Source organism: Solanum dulcamara, chromosome 8 (genome assembly GCF_947179165.1).
Source record: "Solanum dulcamara chromosome 8, daSolDulc1.2, whole genome shotgun sequence".
NCBI classification, from domain to species: Eukaryota; Viridiplantae; Streptophyta; class Magnoliopsida; order Solanales; family Solanaceae; genus Solanum; species Solanum dulcamara.
The window spans coordinates 73280011-73286190 of NC_077244.1; positions in this window are offsets into that span (position 1 = coordinate 73280011).

The following is a 6180-nucleotide window of genomic DNA, read 5'->3' on the forward strand; positions in this document are numbered from 1 at the left end:
CAGAGCCCAAAAAAATTGGAGCTAATGAGAATCTAACAAGAACGTCTTTTTAATTTCACTGCTTTTTCTTCACTAAGGATGTTTGGTATCATGAAAAATGTTTTACGCTGAAATGATGTTTTTCTTACATATTTTCTTGTGTTTGATAAATAAATAAAAAGTATTATCTCAATAATATTTATATGTAATTTAAATAAATATTATAAAAGATATAATAGTAGAGAAGGAGAGGTGTCAGATGTGGGGATGGTGGCGATGGAGGATTGCGGATGGGATGGGGGAGGGTTCTATCAGAGGTGTAGACAAAAGCTAAATGTATATGTGAGTCATTTATATAACATTAGGGTATATATGATTCACTTTTATAACGAAAGTTATATCAGCTATAAATAACAAAATTAAAAGTTATGTTAGGCTCTTTTCCCTTATAAACATGACATTTCACCACTATGTCAATTACTTTCTTCGCTAATCGTCTTCATTCACTATTACCGACCACCAACACCATCTACCACACATCAACCCCAGCTATACAACAACAACAACAACAACAACAACAACAACCCAGTGAAATCTCACATCGTGGGACAACCCAGCTATAACCATCACTAATTAGTTGCATCATTCACTAGCCACAATTTACTATCATCACTATTGATCACAATTACTACAATAATCATAAATCATCAGCGATAATATAAATGTCATTTATATACCCACAATCATCAGTCATCCTACTTTGGTAGGAGTAAGGTCTGCATACATTTTATCCTTTCTAGACTCCACGTTGTGGGATTTTACTGGGTTGTTGTTGTTGTTGTTGTAATCAGTTATCACGACAATTATTTAAGGGAAAATTACGCGTATAAGCAAACATATACTAGTTAATTAGCTAATATAGCTATAGTTTGAATTAATTATGGCTCGCGACAAACATCTAGCTATAATTACAGTTTGAGTTTTGTATAATCCGCGCGATTATACAGTTGAGTTTTATATAATTCGCGCGATTTATACAAAGATTGTGCGCGAATCGAATTGTATAGCAAAATATACAGACACTACAAATTGTATAAAGAATTATACAAACGTTAAATATACAAACGTTATACAAAAGCTGTGAATTGTATAGTAAATTATGTAAATATTGCGCGAATTATACAAACATTGCTATAACTATTACTACGAATTATAATTAACAAACTATAGCTATAAAACATAATCAAGATATTTTAAAATGATTATATACAAAAATTCCCCATTATTTATTATCACTATCCTCCGTCAAAATTATATCACGTACCGGCCAATTATCTCCAACCCACCACCGTTGTTAAAATACAGTATTAATAAAAAAATATAGGCTAAGTAAGTCTATCCAGACATCACTTTCATTGAATAAAAAAAGAAGAAATTATTACAAACAGATGTTTCATACAATTTTTAACATATATGTATATATAGGGGGGTGGGTAGGTGATTGGGTGATTTTATGGCAAATGGGGTGCATGTGCTAAGGTTATGGGATTGTCGGTTTATAGAACTGTTTCCAGTAGTTGGAGATTCCATACACTGACCTAATTAGTTGGCTCCTCAGCTGGACCCCTCTTTTCTTTTTTTTTTGAATTATTATTTTTTTCTAATTAATTTCCTTTTTTGTTTTTTTTAAATATTCAAGAATTAAAAAGAAAACTTAAGAATAGCATTAAATGTTCACTTCTCGAACTAGCAAAGTAAAATAGAGATATCTTCAAGATTTTCTTGAACTAAAAGTAATATGGAGTATTTAATAAGTAAGTTGCAAATTACACCAAGTCACACTCTTGTTCATTATATTTTCCAAATATGTCAAAATTATTTGATATTTTTAATTTTTTTGGGTTGCGTGTACGTCTGCAAATGGTGGGGGAGTGGAAAATGGAAAAAGGAAAGATATTTTAGACTCTTTAGTAGGACTTATATTTTGTACCCACGTGGTGCAAGGTGGAAAAATTAGTTTTTAAAGTATATATGTGCATGACAGTGAAAAAAAAATTAACACAATCATATGTCTTTGCAAGAGATAGAAAATAAATTATAATTATAAATAAAATAAAAGATATATAAGTTTATTGATAAACAATATGAGTATAAATTTATTTTTTCTCTTGATTTTTTTAAATTTTTTTCGTGATTAGAAAGTCATTAATGGTGTATTTGTCGAACATAGGATGATTTGAACTTGATCCTCATAAAAGAATTTGTGGATCTGTTTGAAGTATTTGTTATCAAAAAGAGTGTGACATATTTTGATTTCTTTATGAATATCCCAAGAATTTATGGGATATTCGAGATTCCTTTTCCAAGAAATATATTACCATTTATATAGGTATAAACTAGGGTTTAGGTTGGAGTATCCACCAAGAACACTAACTGAAATTGAACTCGATTTTATAGAGTCCTACAAAATTTCAATGTCTACAATATGATATTTATATATTGCATCAGATAATTTATTAAATTTTTAAAATTATAAATTTTATATTTAAAAAATATGATTTATAAATATCATTTGAATGGTTATATATTACAATAAATAAATAATCTTTGCATTAACGATCTATAAAAATAACCGAGGTATTCAATTTTATGATTACCAGCAGAAAAAGAAGATTAAACTCAAGATTTTTCGAGTGTTACTTCTTCATTCTTTGAGTCGTTTATTGGATTAGACTTATATTATAGCCATATATTATTTGAGTCGTCATTATTAACCAGAACTTCATATTAAATTAAATCACACCAAATATATAAGATCTAATTAAAACTCTGTTGGTTTTCAGGAATTCATCCAAATTAGCAAATATGAGATGTTATTATTTAAAAATTACACGAGTGACTATCATTAGTCAAGTAGATAGGGTGTGTTCGGTATAATGTTTTCTCATGAGGAAAAATATCTTTATAAAAAAATAAATGATTTCTCACTTATATTCTGGTGTTTGGTAATTAATTAATGTCACATATGAAAGTCATTTTTTTTTACTAAAATGCATTCAATATGTTTTTTAAGGGACAAAGTGGATTGATTTTTGCTGATGTGGCAACTCGTAAACTACTGGACTACACTACTGCTGAATATTGACCAATCATTAGACGTTGTTAATTCGTCCCTAAATTGCTCGTTATATTCACCGGCACAAATTAATGTTATGACTTATTTAAGATCACAAATTTTATATCACACAAATAATATATTTTAAATAACCAATTTTAAAAGTTTTTATATAGTCTCTGTTGCATCGACATAAAAAATATGAATTGTTATATTTAATTTCCTGCTTTGTGGAGAAAATGTAAACAAACCAAGGTTAGTTATAGGAGTTGCAAAAAAAATGCTATAATTTTTGTAACATGACAGTAGTGTCCAACTCTGGATAATTTTCGTTAGCGCAATTCACTAAAACTTAAACATATGAATTATGAAAAAGAAACGCAATGTATATATGACATTTGATAGGTTGTATACGATTTTGCTATGCCAAATTAGCAGATCATGACATTAGTCGATCTCCTATAGTTTTCACTTACTTTATTTAATGGTTGTATAAATTATGCTATTAAGTGCGCAAAAAATGTCTTATATATAGCATTGAAATTTGAATACTTGTGGCTAGTACAGAAATGGGGCAAGGACCACACACACATTGAAGGATTTGGAGTAAAGCATTCTTCTGTTCTGTCTAGGATATCCAAACAAGTTTCAACTACGTACTTTTTCAAACCAAACATCACCTAATGAATTTAAGTGTATACTATATATATATATATTCTTTGCTTCCAAGTAAAGGAGCTCATTGCACCAAATTTGCTGAGTATGATTTACTTACATTCACCATGTGTGCATTCAAAAAATAACGGATTACTTTGTCAACCAAAAAAAAAAGTAAAATTAAAGGACAAATTCGTGAATTTATCCATTTGTCCAAGGAACAAAGAATTTTATATGTTGATAAAGAAAGACGTTTGCAATATTTTTAATTACATGAATTAATAATGATGACATGCCCTGTTTTGACTTTTTCATTGCCGCTAGCTTAATTAATGTTTGCAAAGAATGTCATATTGCATTATAGCTTAGCTGCCTTGTAGCAAAAGTTTTTGCATCACTCCTTATATTATGGGACCGTATGTATTTAAAACTTATATTAAATTTTTTATGTAAACATTTACTTAAGTATTTATGATAACTACATCGCACGCTATGGATGGATCCTAAAGCTTAAAAATATTTATTTGCACTTAATTTGACGTTAAACTAAATAATTAAATTATAACAATTACTGTACAAATTGAAGTAAATACATATTGCTTAACTATGATTAAGTGATGATAATTTAGTTATTTGTTTAAAGATATAATATAGGCACAAGTGAAAGATCCAATAATGAATATAAAAGAAATTTATAAAACTAGAGAAAGAAGTGACATAAGGTTTTACTCAAATATCAAGTAAGCCTCGAGAAATATAACCTTGATACACAGAACCTAATTAAACACAAATTAGATAAACTATAAAAAAATAAATGTTAAACAAATTTGAAAAACTAATCTTGATTTAATTTCAATGTTTGTATAGTATAAAAATTGGATAAAAATAACTTTTTTTTCTTTCAACATATATAATCTGCTAGAATTAATAGGTTGTTGAATCCTAACTAAAATCATACATTATTGTATGGATAGATAATGGACTCTAAGATTGATAATGTCATAAATCAGTAATAAAGACGTAGTTGCAATAAAATTAAATTAGAAAGATTTGGTAAGTATTCAAAAAATTTAGTATTTCTTTATAACTTTATAAATACTTACAATTTTCTTGTTGGCAAATCAGAGCGTGTTGTTAATCTGTTATTGTCAAAAGAAATTGACAAAGTTGTACATTAAGGCCATATTATTTTTTAGTTAAACATTGAGGCCATATAATTATTATACATAAATCGTTACGTAAACAGCAAAATAATATATTTTGTCTCTCATGTATCTCCAAAAAAATTGAGCTCATGATTCTATTCAAGAAAGCAATTATAGTTCCAATTTTTAACATTTAGCTAATTTGGTGGTTAATTAGTCTCTATCTGTTGCGATTACAATTGTAAATTGACATATCATTTATTGGCATGAAAAAATTACATGATATAATCATGTGGTAGTTGAGAAACTAATCGTTTTATAATATTGGATTTAGATTCATTAAAATAGATCGAGTAGCATGAACAATGATGACTCATATATATAATCGATGCCAATTTATTTGAAATTGATCAATTTTTCTTTATTATCAATTTTCTAAAATCTAAAATTTTGAATTAATAACTCGTGTACTTGCATGTAATGTTCCAAAAAAATAAAATATTTCGATGTGCTTTAAAATATAGATAAGGCACTAAATTTGAGTTCCTTTATAATTAAGTTTACTAAAAAAACATTTTTAGTTCACCTAATTATGGTGGATTTAAAGATTAGAGACCATTAGCTTAATGTCGACAGGTGGAGTTGATGGCTCGTAATCTAATGATATTTTACCTGCTTTAAAAAAGGTATTAACCCATAATTATATTTTGTTAGGCAAAATAAAGAATAATTAAAGTAGTATTGAAATAAAAAATTAAATCTGAGAAGTGGTTGTACCAATGATTAGCGTAAAGTTAGTTAAGATTTAAGCATGAAGCTTCTTCTTTTTGCCTTTACTAATTATCATTAGTAGCATATCTCAAAGCTAAAAAGGTCCATATATTTGGTAAAAGATTAAGTAAAGCAAGAATCTTATTCATGTTAACGACGTGGTTTCATTAAAAAAAATATTTAAAAATACTTTAGTAGTTTATACATTTAATTGTATAAAAAAAGTTTTATACAACCAATGTAATTATTAAGTTATTATAACAAGTTAATTATCATTTTTATCAAATTATTAATTAGTGCTTATCAAAGAAATATACTTACTTTCATATTATTAGTGCATTAAACTTAAGTTTTATATATAAAGAAAAATTTAAAATTTTTCATGTTTGCTTGATCAAAATGTTTGAAAATAATTTTTTATATGATAAGAAAATTCTTGAAAATTAGGATAATGACTTGTGATATGGGTAGAGAAAATAAGTTTCATTAATGACATTTCACGTTGATTGTTTC